The sequence below is a fragment of the Dasypus novemcinctus genome, unplaced genomic scaffold (genome assembly GCF_030445035.2).
Source record: "Dasypus novemcinctus isolate mDasNov1 unplaced genomic scaffold, mDasNov1.1.hap2 scaffold_208, whole genome shotgun sequence".
NCBI lineage: Eukaryota > Metazoa > Chordata > Mammalia > Cingulata > Dasypodidae > Dasypus > Dasypus novemcinctus.
The window spans coordinates 324383-344271 of NW_026688182.1; the positions used below are offsets into that span (position 1 = coordinate 324383).

Here is a 19889-nt window from a genome sequence, read left to right on the forward strand (position 1 = left end):
AGAGGCAGAGGAGAGACTTAACAACATGGAAGACATTACATCTGAAATCAAACAGATAATAGAACTGATCAATAAAAAGATAGAAGAAATCCAGCTAGGACTTAGGGACCTGAATGACAATGCAAAATGCACAAACATATGTATTATAGGCATCCCAGAAGGAGAAGAGAAGGGAAAGGGGACAGAAGGGCTGTTGGAGGAAATAATGGCTGAAAACTTCCCAAATCTACTGAGAGAGATGGATATACATGTGTCTAGGAAGCACAACACATCCCAAACATCATAAATCCCAACAGGCCCACCCCAAGACATATACTTGTCAAATTATCCAATGCTCAAGACAAAGAAAAAATTCTAAAAGCAGCAAGAGAAAAGAATACCATCACACACAAGGGAAGCTCCATAAGATTAAGTGCTGCTTTCTCATCTGAAACCACGGAGGCAAGAAGGCAGTGGTATGATATAGTCAAGGTACTAAAAGGAAAAAAAAAATCCACCCAAGAATACTCTACCCAGCTAAGCTAGCATTCAAAAATGATGGAGAGTTCAAAATATTCACAGATAAACAAAAACTGAAAGAGAATGCCAAAAAGAACCCTGCCCTTCAAGAAATAGTAAAGGGAGTTCTGCAGAAAGGAAAAAACAGGACAGGAAGAGTTGGAGGAGAGTGTAAGAGCAACGAAAAAGACAAAAAGAGAAGGATAAAAACAAACAAAATATGACAAACACAAGTCCAATCAAAATATTGCTAACATAAATAATTCCTTGAAAGTAATAACACTGAATGTCAACAGATTAAACTCACCTATCAAAAGATTCAGACTGGGACATTGGATAAGGAAATATGACCCATCTATATGCTGTCTACAAGAAACACATCTTAGACCCAGGGATTCATGGAGGTTGAAAGTGAATGGGATCCCTGTTAGAGTCTTCTGCAGGGAATCGGCTGGGCGGCGTTGGAGACTCTTTGGGACCGGATTGTTTCGGGATTTTTGCTGGTCCGGAGGTGTCTGGACATCGATTTGGAGGGAAGGTAACAGAGAGGATTCGTCTGTGAAATATACACGGAGATCCCAGCTACCTGTAGAGGATTCCCTTCTTGGGTAGGTGGAGACGAGGCATCTAGCCCCGCTCGGTGGGGCTGAGCCAGGCCGGGCCGCAGCGGCGGACGCCGGAGCCGGGCCGCGCTGCGCCGGCGGTGAGCGGGGCCGGGCGGGGCCGAGCCAGGCCGAGCCGGGCCGCGGTAGCGCTTGGAGCCGGGCGGGGCCGGTGCAGGCCCCGGCTGCGGGCCGCGGTAGCGCTTGGAGCCGGGCGGGGCCGGTGCAGGCCCCGGCTGCGGGCCGCGGTAGCGCTTGGAGCCGGGCGGGGCCGGTGCAGGCCCCGGCTGCGGGCCGCGGTAGCGTTTGGAGCCGGGCCGGCCCGGGTCAGGCCGCGGCGGGTACGGAGCCGGGCAGGGCTGGTCCAGGCCGCGGTGGCGGGAGGTGAACGCCGGAGCCGGCTGGGCCGCTGTAGCGAGCGGAGCTGGGCGGAGCCAGGCCAGGCAAAGGCGGCGTGAGGAGCCGGGCAGAGCCGGTCCAAGCCTCCGCGGCGGGCGGAGCCGGGCCTGCGGAGGGGTTTCTGTTTTTTTTTTTTTTTTGTTTGTTTGTTTGTTTGTTTGTTTGTTTGTTTGTTTTTAATTTTACTTAATTTTTTTTTTTTTTTTTTGAGCATCTGCAGTACTGGGGAGTTCGTGGGCCCTGGGCGGCCTATTGGGGGTTTGTGGGAAGGGAGGTGCTTGCAGACCCATTTGGGCAGACAGACGGGGGGGGTTTAGGGCAAAGCGGGGGGAAGTTGTTGTTTTAGATAGTGTTGCAATTGTGACACGTGTGTACCTGTATCTCTCTTCTCCCTATCCGTTCCCCACCGTTTGCCCATCCTCTTTTTCTTTCTTCCTTTCTTCTTGCCTTTCTTTTTTCTTTATTATAATTAGTTTGTTTTGTTTTTTTTTTTCGGTTTTCTCTTTCCCTCTTGTCCCTCATCTTCCACTTATTTTTACTTTAATTCAAGTATACAATAGGTGCTACAGGGAACACCTCACATTTGCTGGGTTTTCCCATCCTCCACTGCCTCATTTCTGTGTGAACTGATTTAGGCTACCTACACTATCCCCCTTCCCCTGCATCTTGATATCCACTATCATCTACTGTCTCTCCTATATTCCACCCCCCACCTCCCGTTCTTTGATCCACAAAGTGTCTAACTCTTAATTTCTAATACCTTTGTTCTGTTTTCTGTCTATTATCCACTCTTGAAACTATTACCTTTCTTTTCTTTTTCCCTCTCTCATGAAAACAATAGCTGTGTAGTTCATACCATATTCCTCCCAAATTCAGTCATCAACTTCATAAAAGGTACTCTACCTACAGCTATAACTCTATACAATCTACATGAATCTAACCTCCATCCTTCCAGATCTCATATTCCTGCTTTATTAACATACATCACCAATACAACTTTACACTTTTCCCTTGCTTACACAATTGCCTTTCCCCAACACTAATACTTTCCTCTAAAGTGAACTTAACCAACAACAAGTAACTAGAATAAGAAGAAAAAAGTGACAAAGAGAAGATATAACACCTGTGCAAAAATAACAACTAATTAACTTCCAAGAGCAGACAAAGAAGCTAAGGAACTGATTAAATTCATCAAAATAAAGAGATGACCAGAAAGCAACAAAAATCTACGAACCAAACCAATAATCAGGAAAACATGGCTGAATCCAATCAACAAACCAATAATCACGAAGGGGAGCAAAACTTGGCACAAGCAATGAAAGATCTCAGAACATTTATCACCGACAAATTTGATGCAGTAATGAAAGAGGTTAACAACATGAAGACATCACTTGGAGGGGAAATTGCAGACATACGCAAAAACATAACAGATATGATGGGAATGAACACCACAATTCAAGAAATCAAAAATACACTTGCAGCAAATATCAGCAGACTAGAAGAGACAGAGCAGAGAATTAGTGATGTGGAAGACAGTACATCAGAAATCAAACAGATAGTAGAAGGGGTCAATAAGAAGATAGAAAAAATCCAATTAGGATTTAGGGACCTGAATGACAATGCAAAACGCTCAAACATACGTATTATAGGCATTCCAGAAGGTGAAGAGAAGGGAAAGGGGTCAGAAAGAGTGTTGCAGGAAATAATGGCTGAAAACTTCCCAAATCTACTGAAAGAGACAGATGTACATATCCAAGAAGCACAGCGCACTCCACAAGTCATAAACCCCAACAGGCCCACCCCAATACATATACTTGTCAAATTATCCAATGCTCAAGACAAAGAGAAAATCCTAAAAGCAGCAAGAGAAAAGAAAACCATCACATACAAGGGAAGCTCAATTAGATTAAGTGCTGATTTCTCTTCTGAAACCATGGAGGCAAGAAGACAGTGGTATGATATAGTCAAGGTACTAAAGGAAAAAAATTTCCAACCAAGAATACTCTATCCAGCTAAACTAGCATTCAAACATGATGGAGAGTTCAAAATATTCGCAGACAAGCAGAAACTGAAAGAGTATACCAACAAGAAACCTCCCCTTCAAGAAATTCTAAAGGGAGTTCTGCAGGAAGAAAGGAAAAAACAGGAAAGGCAAAGTTGGAGGAGAGTATAAGACCAACAACAACAACAAAAAAGACAAAAAAAAATATACAAACAAAATATGACAAACACAAATCCAATCAAAATATGGCTAACACAAATAATTCCTTGATAGTAATAACACTGAATGTCAATGGATTAAACTCACCTATCAAAAGATTCAGACTGGGACACTGGATAAGGAAATATGACCCATCCATATGCTGTCTACAAGAGACACATCTTAGACCCAGAGACACATGGAGATTGAAAGTGAAAGGCTGGAAAACAATCATACAAGCTAACAATAACCAAAAAAAGGCAGGAGTAGCTATATTAATATCAGACAAAATAGACTTTAAATGTGAAACAATTGTGAGAGACAAAGAAGGATACTACATTTTAGTCAAAGGGAAAATCTGTCAAGAAGATCGAACAATCATAAATATCTATGCCCCTAACAAGGGTGCCTCTAAATACGTCAGGCAAACGCTGGAAAAACTAAGTGAAAGAATAGATACATCTACAATTATAGTGGGGGATTTTAATACACCACTATCAACTCTGGACAGAACATCTCAAAAGAGAATCACCAAAGAAACAAAACATCTGAATAGTATATTAGAGGAGCTCGATCTAATAGACATATATAGATCGCTACACCCAAACACAGCAGGATATACATTTTTCTCAAGCGCACATGGATCATTCTCCAAGATAGATCATATGCTAGGCCACAAAGAAAGGCTGAACGAATTCAGAAAGATTGAAATCATACAAAACATTATCTCTGACCACAGTGGAGTCAAGCTGGAGATTTGCAAGGGAAAGAAGCCCAGATTTCACACCACGATTTGGAAATTAAACAACACACTCTTAGAAAAACAGTGGGTCAAAGAGGAAATCTCAAAAGAAATCAATGACTACCTTGAAACAAATGATAATGATAACACAACATACCAAAATTTATGGGATGCAGCAAAAGCAGTACTGAGAGGGAAGTTTATAGCCATAAATTCATATATCAAAAAAGAAGAAAGAGCAAAAATTGAAGAACTAACTGCACATTTGAAGGAATTAGAAAAACAACAACAAAGTAACCCAACAGGAAGAAGAAGGAAGGAAATAACAAAGATAAGAGCAGAACTAAATGAAATAGAAAATAAGAAAGCACTTGAACAGATAAACAAGACCAAGAGCTGGTTTTTTGAGAAGATTAACAAAATTGACAAACCTTTAGCAACACTAACAAAGAAAAAAAGAGAGAAGATGCAAATACACAAAATAAGAAATGAGAAAGGCGATATCACCACTGACCCCACAGAAATAAAGACTATCATAAGAGGATATTTTGAAAAACTATATTCCAACAAAAATGACAATCTAGAGGAAATGGACAAATTCCTAGAAACACATAAACAGCCCATATTGACAAAAGAAGAAAGTGATGATCTTACCAAACCAATCACAAGCAGAGAGATAGAATCAGTTATTAAAAATCTCCCAACTAAGAAGAGCCCAGGGCCAGATGGCTTCACAGGTGAATTCTATAAAACATTCCGGAAAGAACTGACACCAATCCTGCTGAAACTATTCCAAACCATCGAAACAGAAAGAACATTACCCAACTCCTTCTATGATGCCAACATTACCCTAGTACCAAAGCCAAACAAAGACATCACAAGAAAGGAAAATTACAGACCAATTTCTCTAATGAACCTAGACGCAAAAATACTTAACAAAATACTTGCTAATCGTATTCAACAACACATTAAACGAATTATACACCACGACCAAGTGGGATTCATCCCAGGTATGCAAGGATGGTTCAACATAAGAAAATCAATCAACGTAATACACCATATAAACAGATTGAAGGAAAAAAATCACATGATTATATCTATTGATGCAGAAAAAGCATTTGACAAAATACAGCACCCTTTCTTGATAAAAACACTCCAAATGATTGGAATACAAGGAAATTTTTTGAACATGATAAAGAGTATATATGAAAAACCTAAAGCCAATATTGTTTACAATGGAGAAATCCTAGACTCCTTCCCTCTAAACTCAGGAACAAGACAAGGATACCCACTGTCGCCGCTCCTATTTAACATTGTCTTAGAAATACTTGCTCGAGCACTGAGGCAAGAACCAGAAATAAAAGGCATTCAAATTGGAAAGGAAGAAGTCAAAATTTCATTATTTGCAGATGACATGATCCTATACATAGAAAACCCTGAGAGATCTACAACAAAGATTCTAGAACTCATAAATGAGTTTAGTAAAGTCGCAGGTTATAAGATCAATGCGCAAAAATCAGTAGCATTTCTGTACACCAATAATGAGCAAGATCAGGAGGAAATCAAGAAACAAATACCATTCACAATAGTAAATAAAAAAATCAAATACTTAGGAATAAATTTAACTAAAGAGGTAAAGAACTTATACACTGAGAACTATACAAGATTGTTCAAGGAAATCAAAGAAGACCTAAATAAATGGAAGACTATTCTTTGTTCATGGATAGGAAGACTGAACATTATTAAGATGTCTATCCTACCAAAATTGATCTACACATTCAATGCAATCCCAATAAAAATCAATGCAGCCTTCTTTAAGGAACTAGAAAAACTAACGATGAAATTTATTTGGAAAGGAAAGAGACCCCGAATAGCCAAAGACATACTGAAAAAGAAAAATGAAATTGGAGGAATCACACTACCTGACTTCAAAACATACTATAAAGCTACGGTGGTGAAAACAGCATGGTATTGGCATAAGGAGAGACATATAGACCAATGGAATCGAATTGAAAGCTCTGATATAGAACCTCACATATACAACCACATAATATTCGATAAAGCCACCAAACCCTCTCAACTGGGAGAGAGTGGCCTATTCAACAAATGGTGTCTGGAGAACTGGATAGCCATATGTAGAAGAATGAAAGACGATTACCATCTCACACCTTATACAAAGATCAACTCAAGATGGATCAAAGACCTAAATATAAGAGCCAAGACAATAAAAACCTTAGAAAGCAGGGTAGGGAAACATCTACAGGACCTTGTAATAGGTAATGGATTTATGAATATCTCACCAAAAGCACGAGCAGCAAAAGAACTAATAGATAAATGGGACTTCCTCAAAATTAAAGCCTTCTGCACCTCAAAGGAGTTTGTCAAGAAAGTAAAAAGGGAGCCCATACAGTGGGAGAAAATATTTGGCAATCATATATCTGATAAGAAACTTATAACTTGCATATATAAAGAACTCCTACATCTTGAAAATAAAAAGATAAACAATCCATTTAAAAAATGGGAAAAAGACTTAAACAGACACTTCTCCGAAGAAGAAATACAAATGGCAAGAAAGCACATGAAAAAATGTTCCAAATCTCTAGCTATCAGGGAAATGCAAATCAAAACCACAATGAGATACCATCTTACACCCATAAGATTGGCAGCTATGAAAAAAACAGAAGAATACAAGTGCTGGAGAGGATGTGAAGGAAGGGGAACACTCATCCACTGCTGGTGGGAATGCAGAAGGATCCAACCATTCTGGAGAACAGTATGGCGGTTTCTCAAAAAACTAGCCATAGATTTGCCATATGACCCAGCAATACCACTGCTGGGAATATACCCAGCAGAACTGAAAACAAGAACACAAACCAATATATGTACACCAATGTTCATAGCAGCATTGTTCACTATTGCCAAAAGTTGGAATCAACCCAAATGCCCATCAACAGACGAGTGGATCAATAAAATGTGGTATATACACACAATGGAATACTACTCGGCTGTAAGAACAAACACACTACAAACACATGTGATAACATGGATGAATCTTGAGAACCTTATGTTGAGTGAAGCAACCCAGACATTGAAGGACAAATACTACATGACCTCAATGATATGAAATAAACAAGCTGCCCTAGATAGCAAGAGACTGAACGATAGGCTTGCAGGAAATCGGAGGGTGGAGGAAGGATATGAGCCGATGTCTGCAGGGGTGGAATTTAAGACGAGATGGTGGTAAGTATGAACACAAAGAAGAGATAAAAGGGGGGCAAGGGGTTGCCTTTGCTTGGGGCTTTGCGGGTTTGAGGGTGGCTGGGGAGGGACGGGTGGGTAACGTTGCCCAAAAGTGGGGGGAGGGAGGGGTAGCATACGAACCAGGAGAGGGTCAGGTGTTGGTGGAGAGTAAAATGCCGAGAAAATCATATCAAAATATAATAAAGAGGGTTACCTGTTTAGAATGCTTGGAGGGGAGGGTCTGATGCAGGACGGGCTCCTGGGGAATGTCTAAATGCTCATTCTGCCAGAGTGGGTGACACCATGGGGTAGAAACCCAAGTAGTGAGAGTGGGGGTGGACCCACATCCTGGGGAGGACTAATGCCATCCAATAGAGGGAACTGTATCCCTCGAGAGAAAGGGTGGCTCCCAGGGCATTGGGGCAGTTGAGCAAGTTAGGCCCTGAACACTATTCCATCTATCTCTGGAAGTGGCTCCTCAGGAAATGGAGGTTGGCTATCACTGAGGGCACCAAGGTGGAAGGGAAAATGGACGTTAAATGTGTGGAACCAAAGTAAATGGGGGGTAAGAGAGGAGTTTCTTGAGAGTACACAAGGATGGATATAAAACATGTAATATTACACCATAACATATAGGAGATGACAGACTGATAATGTAAACCATAATGTAAAACATAGGATAACTAAAAATGTAAAGAACTGTGTATCCTAAAGTATGCACCATAATGTAAACACAGATGTCACCTTGTTAGAAAGCTAATGTCTCAGACTCTGTACATCACTTTAAGTAAATATGATATGAATAGGGCGTAAGAGTATCACTGTGGAAGGGAAAAGGTTTTCTGGTGGATGTGTGGGAGTGCTGTATATTATATATATACATTGCTGTGGTCTAGGACTCCTGTGAAGAAAAGCTGAATAATTAGGGGGGGGGGGAAAAAAAAAAAAAGAAAAAAATAGGATGTGGAATTTTTTCAAGTCAACATTCTTTATCTAAGTTCTTTATCTAACTTTATCCAAGTTCTTTATCTATCCTTTAAACTCATCGCTATATGCCATTCCCTAGTAAGGGACCATGACATTATATTGGGCTTCAAATTTCGGGGAGTTCTGGATCACAGAGTGTTTCAACAATGGCAATGGAGGGATACTGGTATGGGATACCAATGACAGGTGATATATGACTGACAGGGAGCTGTACAGAACATATGTCCAGGGTGCATGGTAATGTTTGGATATACTCATAGTGGCAACAATTAAAAACCACAGTAGGGGGGGTACTGGGTTCCTGGCCAGTGGTGCTCTGTCGTGGTCCCTAGGGGAGCAGCGACAGTCTCCCAGGTACAGTGGTGGGGACCGGGAGGAAGTGAGGGTTCAACAGTGAGCCCCTGATACTAATGACTATGCTTGTGAGCTGATAAACCCAAAATAATAACAAGGCCTAGAGCAACTTTGTGCCTGGGAATTTCCTCCTGTCAGCCTTCATGTTACTCAAATGTGGCCAGTCTCGAAGCCAAACTCAGCATGTAAATGCAATGCCTTCCCCCCACCGTGGGACATGACACCCGGGGATGAGCCTCCCTGGCAACGAGGGACCACTATCAACTACCAACTGATGATGCAACTGGAAAATGACCTTATACGGAAGGTTCAATGCGGATCAGCAGAATATCCATGTCTACATAAAATACCATGACTTTAAAATGCTGTTTGACCTAAAGTAAGGGGGAAATGGAAAGGAGAAATGAGTTTATATGGCTACGAGTTTCTAAAAAAGAGTCTGGAGGCTGGCAGAAGGTTTGCCCTCATGCACAACTGAGCAGAGTCAGAGAGACAGATAAAGCAGATACAACCCCCAGATATTGGTTCCTTTGAGGGCTAAAGAGACCCATGGGAGTTATGGTCATGGCCGATGGGGTTAACTACCAGGGCAGATGGCCCCTCTTTGGAAATGGTGTTTATGTGTGATGAATCTGGACTCAGATGGGATCTCCCTTCATAAGACTTTCATGCTAATGTGCTGGAGGTGCAGTTAATGTTGGGGTTTAAGATATATTTAGGGGATTTGAATCTCTGGACTGACAATGTGATAGCCAGATCCTGAGCCTCAACAGACTTCAGCACCTACAATCTGATTTATTGGACTTACCACACTCAGCTAAGATGGAGGTGAAGAAGGACAACCACCACACCATGGAGCCTAGAGTGATTACAACTGAAAATGGGAGGATTGCATCCAGCATCCATGTGGAATCTGAGCCTCCTCTTGACATAAAGGTGCAATGGACACAACCAATCCAGTGTCCACATAGAAGAGGTGGCATTGGATTGGGAAAAGTGGACATAATGGACAAAGGGTATGGGGAAAGGCAGGAAGAGATGAGAGGTGGAGGCGTCTTCGGGACATGGAGCTGCCCTGGATGGTGCTTCAGAGGTAATCACCGGACATTGTAAATCCTCACAGGGCCTACATGATGGAATAGAGGAGAGTATGGGCCATAATGTGAACCAATGTATAGGAGGTGCAGAGGTGCCCAAAGATGTACTTACCAAATCCAATGGATGTGTCATGATGATGGGAATGAGTGTTGTTGGGGGGGGGGAGAGGGGGGGTGGGGGGGTGGGGTTGAATGGGACCTCACATATATATTTTTAATGTAATATTATTACAAAGTCAATAAAAAATAAAAAAATTAAAAAAAAAAAAAAAGAAAGTGAATGGTTGGAAAACAATCTTACAAGCAAACAATAACCAAAAACAGGCAGGAGTAGCTATATTAATATCAGACAAAATAGACTTTAAATGTGAAACAATTGTGAGAGGCAAAGAAGGCTACTACATATTAGTGAAAGGGACAATCTCTCAAGAAGAACAAATAATCATAAATATTTATGCTCCTAACAAGGGTGCCTCCAAATACATGAGGCAAACACTGGAAAAACTAAGTGAAAGAGTAGATGCCTCTACAATTATACTGGGAGATTTTAATACACCATGACCAACTTTGGATAGAACATCTCAAAAGAGAAACACTAAAGAAACAAAAACTTTAAACAGTATATTAGAGGAGTTGGATCTAATAGACATATACAGATCATTACACCCGAATACAGCAAGATATACATTTTTCTCAAGTGCACATGGATCATTCTCCAAGATGGACCATATGCTAGGCCACAAAGAAAGGCTCAGTGAATTCAGAAAGATCAAAATCATAAAAAATAATATCTCTGACCACAGTGGCATGAAGCCAGATTTCACACCAAGATATGGAAATTAAACAGCACACTCTTAGAAAAACAGTGGGTCAAAGAGGAAATCTCAAAAGAAATTAATAACTACCTTGAAACTAATGAAAATGATAACACAACATACAAAACTTATGGGATGCAGCAAAAGCGGTACTGAGAAGGAAATTTATAGCCATACATTCATACATCCAAAAAGAAGAAAGAGCAAAAATTGAAGAACTACCTGCACATTTGGAGGAATTAGTAAAAAAACAACAACAAAGTAACCCCACAGGAAGAAGAAAGAAAGAACAAAGATAAGAGCAGAACTAAATGAAATAGAAAATAGGAAAGCACTTGAAAGGATAAACAAAACCAAGAAGCTGGTTCTTTGAGAAGATCAATAAAATTGACAAACCCTTAGCTAGACTAACAAAGAGAAAGAGAGAGAAGATGCAAATACACAAAATAAGAAATGAGAAGGGAGATATCACCACTGACCCCACAGAAATAAAGATTATCATGAGAGGATACTTTGAAAAACTATATTTCAACAAAAATGACAATTCAGAGGAAATGGACAAATTCCTAGAAACACATAATCAGTCTATATTGATGAAAGAATAAATTGATGATCTCAACAAGCCAATCACAAGTAAAGAGATAGAATCAGTCATTAAAAATCTCCCAACTAAGAAGAACCCAGGGCCAGATGTCTTCACAGGTGAATTCTAGAGAACATTCCAGAAAGAACTAATGCCCAATCCTGCTGAAACTCTTCCAAAAAATCGAAGCAGAAGGAACATTACCTAACTCCTTCTATGATGCCAACATTATCCTAGTACCAAAGCCAAACAAAGACACCACAAGAAAGGAAAATTACAGACCAATTTCTCTAACGAACCTAGATGCAAAAATCCTCAACAAAATAGTTGCTAACTGTATTGCACAACACATTAAGCAAATTATATACCATAACCAAGTGAGATTCATTCCGGGTATGCAAGAATGGTTCAACATAAGCAAATCAATCAATGTAATAAACCATATAAGCAGATTAAAGGGAAAAAAATCATGATTATATCTATAGATGCAGAAAAAGAATTGGACAAAATACAGCACCCTTTCTTGATAAAAACACTCCAAAAGGTCAGGATACAAGGAAATTTTTTGAACATGATCAAGAGTATATATGAAAAATCCACAACCATCATCTTTTACAATGGTGAGATCCTAAAATCCTTCTCTCTAAGATCAGGAACGAGACAAGGATGCCCACTCTCACCCCTTCTATTTAACATTGTCTTAGAAGTACTTGCTCAAGCACTGAGGCAAGAACCAGATACAAAAGGCATTCAAATTGGAAAGGAAGAAGTCAAAATTTCATTATTTGCAGATGACATGATCCTATACATAGAAAACCCTAAGTAGTCTATACAAGGCTTCTAGAACTCATAAATGAGTTTAGTGAAGTTGCAGGTTATAAGATGAATGTGCAAAAATCAATAGCATTTCTATATACAAATAATGAGCAAGCTCAGGAGGAAATCAAGAAACAAATACATTTACAACAGTAAATAAAAAAATCAAATACCTGGGAATAAACTTAACTAAAGATGTAAAAAACTTATACACAGAAAACTACATAAGACTGTTCAAGGAAATCAAAGAAGACCTAAATAAATGAAAGAATATTCCCTGTTCATGGATAGGAAGACTAAATATTATCAAGATGTCTATCCTACCAAAACTGATCTACACATTCAATGCAATCCCAATAAAAATCAACACCGCATTCTTTAAGGAATTAGAAAAACTCACTATGAAATTTATTTGGAAAGGAAAGAGGCCCCGAATAGCTAAAGACATATTGAAAAAGAAAAATGACTCAGGCCCCTCCAGCCCTGCCACCGACCGTCCTCTGCCAGCAGCTCTGTAGCCTCTTTGGGCCAGCGGTCCTCCAGCGGGAGGGAGCGAGGTGGGCAGCGGTGGTGGCAGCATTGCGGGCTGTAGGACCTCCTCGGGGGGTGGCCCTGGCACCCAAGTGCTAGGAGAACATTTCCACTACTGCATCAAGGGCACAAGTCTTATAATTCAGCAAGATTTGGAATTCCTGGAGAATTGCCTTCCTGAAAAGCTCAAAGAAATCTCTTTAAATTCTGTCTCTTAGTTTTCCATTTTGTTGTGTTTCAGTGGAACATCAAGAAACCATGAACAACTTCAGTAATGAGGAGTTTGACTGCCATTTCCTTGATGAAGGTTTTACTGCCAAGGACATTCTGGGCCAAAAAATTAATGAAGTTTCTTCTGATGATGATAAAGATGCCTTCTATGTTGCGGACCTTGGAGACATTCTAAAGAAACATCTGAGATGGTTAAAAGTTCTTCCTCGTGTCACCCCCTTCTTTGCAGTCAAATGTAATGACAATAAAGCCACAGTGAAGACCCTGGCTTCCATAGGGACAGGATTTGATTGTGCTAGCAAGACTGAAGTCTAGTTGGTGCAGAGTCTCGGGGTGCCGCCACAGAGGATAATCTACACAAACCCTTGTAAACAAGTGTCTTAAATTAAGTATGCCACCAATAATGGAGTTGAGATGATGACTTTTGACAGCGAGGTTGAGTTGATGAAAGTGGCCAGGGCACATCCAAAGGCAAAAGTTGGTTTTGTGGATTGCCACCGATGACTCCAAAGCAGTCTGCCACTCAGTGTTAAATTTGGAGCCACACACAAAACCAGCAGGCTTCTTTTGGAATGGGCTAAAGAGCTCGATATCGATGTCATTGATGTCAGCCTCCATGTGGGAAGTGGCTATACTGATCCTGAAACTTTTGTGCAGGCCATCTCTGATGCCCGCTGTGTCTTTGACATGGGAGCTGAGGTTGGTTTCAGCATGTATCTGCTTGATATTGATGATGGCTTTCCCAGAACTGATGATGTGAAGCTTAAATTTGGAGAGATAACCAGTGTCATTAATCCAGCATTAGACAAGTATTTCCCGTTAGATTCTGGAGTGAGAATCATAGCTGAACCAGGCTGATATTATGTTGCTTCAGCTTTCACACTTGCAGTGAATATCATTGCCAAAAAAATTGTATTTAAGGAACACAGGCTCTGATGATGAAGATGAATCGATTGAACAAACCTTTATGTATTATGTGAATGACGGAGTATATGGATCATTTAATTGTATCCTTTATGGTCATGAGCATGTAAAGCGGGACCCACGTGTGATGGCCTTGATCGGATCGTTGAGTGCTGTGGCCTGCCAGAAATGCACGTGGGCGACTGGATGCTGTTTGAGAACATGGAGGCTTACACTGTGGCTACTGCTTCCACTTTCAGTGGGTTCCAGAGGCCAACCATCTACTACGTGATGTCAGGGCCTGCATGGCAAGTCATGCAACAAATCGAGATCGGGGGGTTTCCACCCAAAGTAGAGGAGCAAGACGCCAGTGCTCTGTCTTTTTCCTGTGCTTGGGAAAGTGGGATGAAGCGCCACCCGGCCACTTGTGCTCCAGCTAGTATTAATGTGTAAATACCATCTTTGTAGCTGCTAACTGTGAGTTTAGCTTGAATGGGGGATCATTTAACTTAATTACTGCTAATTTTGAAATGTCCTTCTAAGAGTAGGATTGGCACAGACACAGCAATAAGGAAGACTAGGAGATGGGGTTACACTTATCTGTGTTCCTATGGAAAGTAGTTGATTATTTTGTTTTATATGGATTTTTTAAAAAGATGTACTTATTTATTTATTTAATTAATTCCCCCCTCCCCCGGTTGTCTGTTCTCTGTGTCTATTTGCTGCGTCTTGTTTCTTTGTCCGCTTCTGTTGTCGTCAGCGGCATGGGAAGTGTGGGCAGTGCCATTCCTGGTCAGGCTGCACTTTCTTTTGGGCTGGGCAGCTCTCCTTATTTGGTGCACTCCTTGCGCGTAGGGCTCCCCTATGCAGGGGACACCCCTGCGTGGCACGGCACTCCTTGCGTGCATCAGCACTGCACATGGGCCAGCTCCACATGGGTCAAGGAGGCCCGGGGTTTGAACCGCAGACCTCCCATGTGATAGACAGATGCCCTAACCACTGGGCCAAGTCCGTTTCCCTGTATGGATTTTTATTCACTTTCAAACATACGTCTAAGGGATGCCTCTGACCTGCTGAGCAAGCATTTGTAGCTTTTATAACATCAGAATGGGCCAAAAGCTTAATGTTGTGACCTGATTTAAAAATAAAAGTATCTTGAAATAAAAAAAAAAAGAAAAACGAAATTGGAGGAATCACACTACCTGACTTCAAAACATACTACAAAGCTACAGTAGAGAAAAAAGCATGGTTTTGGCACAAGGAGAGACACACAAACCAATGGAACTGAATTGAGAGCTGATAGAGATCCTCATATATATAGTCATATAATATTCAGTAAAGCCACCAAACCCTCTCACTTGGGAAAGAATGGCCTATTCAAAAAATGGTGCCTGGAGAACTGGATATCCATATGTAAAAGAATGAAAGAGGATTACCATCTTACACCTTATACAAAAATCAACTCAAGATGGATCAAAGACCTAAATATAAGAGCCAAGACCATAAAGACTTTGGAAAGTGGTGTAGGGAAGCATATACAAGATCTTGTAATAGGAAATGGCTTCATAATCTTCACACCAAAAGCATGAGCAGCAAAAGAATAGATAAATGGGACCTGCTCAAAATTAAAGCCTTCTGCACCTCAAAGGAGTTTGTCAAGAAAGTGAAAAGAGAGCCTACACAATGGTAGAAAATATTTGGTAACCATATATCTGATAGGAGACTTATAACCTGCATATATAAAGAACTCCTATATCTTGAAAATAAAAAGATAAACAACCCATTTTAAAAATGGGGAAAAGATTTAAACAGACACTTCTCCAAAGAAGAAATACAAATGGCTAAAAAGCACATGAAAAAATGCTCCAAATCTCTAGCTATCAGGGAAATGCAAATCAAAACTACAATGAGATACCATCTTACACCCATAAGATTGGCAGCTATGAATAAAACGGAAGACTACAAATGCTGGAGAGGATGTGGAGGAATGGGAACACTCATCCACTGTTGGTGGTAATGCAGAAGGATCCAACCATTCTGGAGGACAGTTTGGCAGTTTCTTAAAAAACTAGCCATAGATTTGCCATAAGACCTAGCAATTCCACTGCTGGGGATATACCCAATAGAATTGGAAACAAGGACACAAACTGATATATGCACACCATATATCATTTCATAGCAGCATTCTTCACTATTGCCAAAAGTTGGAATCAACCCAAATGCCCATCAACAGATGAATGGATAAATAAAATGTGGTATACACATACAATGGAATATGACTTGGCTTTAAAAACAAATACACTGCAAACACACGTGATAACATTGATGAATCTTGAGAACCTTATTTTGAGTGAAGCAGCCCACGCATTGAAGGACAAATACTACATGACCTCAATGTTATGAAATAAGTAAACCAAGCTGCCTCAGAGAGCTAGAGCCTCGGTGATAGGCTTACAGGAATTTGGGGGGTAGAGGAAGGTTGCAAGCTGACACCTACATGGGTGAAATCTATGATAACCTGGAGGTAAGTATTTGTACAAGGAGGGATAAAATGGGGGCATAGGGTTACCTTTGGGTGGGGCTTTGTTGTCTTGTGGGCGGTTAGGGATGGGAGGATGGGTAGTATTGCCCAAGAAATTGGGGGAAGGGTGGGTAAACATACGAACATAGGAGATTGTCAGGTATTTGGTTGAGAGTATAATGCTGAGAAAACCTTTTCAAAAATATAATAAGGAAAGTTACCTGTTCAAGATGCTTAAAGGGGATAATCTGATGCAGGACTGGCTCCTAGAGAATATGTGAATGCTCATTTTGCCATAGTGGGTTATATCACTGGCTAGAGACCCATATAGTGAGAGTGAAGGTATACCCACATCCTGGGGAGGACTGAGGCCATCAAATAGAGGGAAATGTATCTCTCAAGAGAAATGGTGGTTCCCAGGGCATTAGGGCAGTTTAGCATGTCAAGCCCTCAACACTATTGCAAGTATCTCTGAACGTGGCCCTTCAAGCAATGAAGACTGACTGTCAGTGTGGGCCCTAAGGGGAGGGGGAAGAGGTATTGAATAGATGGAACCAATGTAACTGTGTGGGCAATAGAATTGTTTCACAAGACTATGCAAGGATGGATATAAGACATGTAAAATTACACCAAAAATATATAGGGGCTGATAGGCTAAAATGTAAACCATAATGTAAAACATAAGATAACTAAAAATTTAGAAAATTGAATCATCTAAAATATAAACCACTGTGAAAACACAGATGTTACCTTGTTTGAAAGCTATTGTCTCAATATCTGTACATCAGTTTCAGTAAATATAGTATGAATCTGTAAAAAGATTATTGCTGTGGAAGGGAAAAGGTTTTATGTTGGCTATGTGAGAGTACTGTATATTGTATATATGAATTACTGTGATCTAAAACTCTTGTGAAGATAAGCTTAATAATTAGAAAAAAAGAAAAGAAAAAGATAGGACACTGAGGAAATGATGGAAGTAGTTGCCTTGACAATTTGCATACAGGGCAACACTTATTGCAGTGATGGAAGGCAAAACATCAAAAACAAAACTTTTGCATTTTTAAATTTTCTGATACCCCAATTTATCTTTACCATCATTTTTCCAAATTAATATGTATTCTATATCTATCCTTTAAACTCATTGCTATATTCCATTTTACTATTAAGGCAACCTGGCAATATATTGGACTTCACTTTTCAGGAATTTTTGGATCACAGAGAAGTTCAACAATGGCAGCAGAGAAATACTGGTGTGGGACATTATTGACAGGGGACATATGGTTGGCAGGGAGTTCTACAGGGCATATAACCAGGGTACAGAAATATGTTTGGATATTTTCATAGTGGATATGATTAAAAACAACAACTGAGGGAGTGCTGAGCTCCTAGCCAGGGGAGCTCTATCACAATCCCTAAAGGAACAGCAACAATCCCCCAAGTGTAACGGCAAAAACCAAAAAAGAATGGAGGTCCAACAATGAGCCCTTGATACTAATGATTATGCTTGTGAGCCTGTGCACCTGAAATAAGAACAAGGCCTAGAGCTGCAGGGTGCCTGAGAGTTATCTCCTGAGAGCCTCCGTGTTGCTCAAATGTGGCCAGTCTTGAAGCCAAAATCACCATGTAAATGCGTTGCCTTACCCCCAGCATGGGACATGACTCCCGGGAATGAGCCTCCCTGGTGCCAAGGGATTACTACCAAGTACCAGCTGATGATATAACTAGAAAATGACCTTGAATAAAAGGATCAACTCGGACCAGCAGAATATCTCAGTCTACATATAATACCAGGAGTTAAAAATGCTTTTTGACCTGAATCAAGGGGGAAATGGAAAGGACAAATGAGTTTATATGGCTATGAGTCTCCAAAAAAGAGCTGGGAGGTTATCAGAGGGTTTGCCTTTATGCACACCTCAGCAGAGTCCGAGAGACAAAGTATCCCAGAGACAAAGTAGATACAACCCCAGGTATTGGTTCTTCTGAGGGCTACAGAGACCCACAGGTTCTATGGTCATGGCAGATGGAGTTCAGTGCCATGTCAGTTGGCCCTTCTTTGGAGTTTGTGTTTCTGTGTAATGGAGCTGGACTCAGATGTGATCTTTTTTCACAAGCCTCTCCTGTTACTTTTACCAGAACTGTAGTTGATGCTGGGGTTTAATATATACCAAGGGGATCTGAATCTCTGGACTGACCGTATGATATCCAGGCCCTGAGCCTCAACAGACTTCAACTCCTACACTCTGGTTTATTGGACTTACCCCACTCAGCTAACATGGAGTTGAAGAAGGTCAACCACCACCCCATGGAGCCAAGAGTGCCTACATCTGAAAGCAGGAGGATTGCATCCAGCATCCATGTGGAATCTAAGCCCACTCTGGATACAGATGTGGAGTGGGCACAACCATTCCAAGGTCTACAGGATGCAGGAATAGAATATGGATTAGAGTGGACTTACTGATATTCTATTCATGAACTATTGTGATTAATATCCTAAGAAAATGTGGCATTGGTGTGGAGAAAGTGGCCATGGTGGCTGCTGGGTGTGGGGAATGGGAGGAAGAGATGAAATGTGTAGGCATTTTCAGGACTTGTAGTTGTCCTGGGTGATGCTGTAGGGACAGTTACCAGACATTGTATGTCCTCCCATGGCCTACTGAATGGGAAGTGGTTGAGTGTGGGCTATGATGTGGACCTTTGACCATGAGGTGCAGCAGTGCTCAGAGATGTATTCACCAAATGCAATGAATGTTTCATGATGATGGAGGAGATTGTTGCTATGGGGGGATGGAGTGGGCTGAGGGGGTGGGGGGTATATGGGGACCTCATATTTTTTTAATGTAATATTTTTTAAAAATAAAGACAAAAAATAAACAATTGCTGTATGATTAAAAAAAAAGATAGTTGTTTCCAACCTCACTCCTCAAACAACCTTCATATGCTGTTTATTGCAAGGATCTTGAGAAGGGGATCCAGAGGCCATGCAATTCTTATCAGCTTTTCTGGTTATATCATGACCAACTCCATCAGATGCTAATAATCCTCAAGGAGGTGCTGAGTTCCATCATGAACCAATACCTTTTAAACTATGGGAAATTTCAAAACAGGTAAAAATACTAAATATAGTCCTTATTAGTGAAATCAGGCTTGTAAGAAAACTCCCTGTTAAAGTGTTAACTAAGATAAGGAAATTATTCTGGCAGCAATTCTGTAAACCCCTGCTGTCTACATAATAATGTAGTTGTGGTATAGTGGGTGTTAATAGAATTAAACTCTTGGAAAAGGAGATAAACATAGCAACATTAGTGTTCTGTTTTATTTCCATGCTAATTCTGATTGGGCCTATTTAACCAAAATAATAAAACTAGTACAA

General features: G+C 40.6%; 1 pseudogene; it reads left to right on the plus strand.

Annotated features, from left to right (window-relative positions):
* The first annotated feature begins 12951 nt into the window (after positions 1-12951).
* Positions 12952-14773, plus strand: LOC131277637 (ornithine decarboxylase pseudogene; annotated as a pseudogene).
* The last annotated feature ends 5116 nt before the right edge of the window (positions 14774-19889 follow it).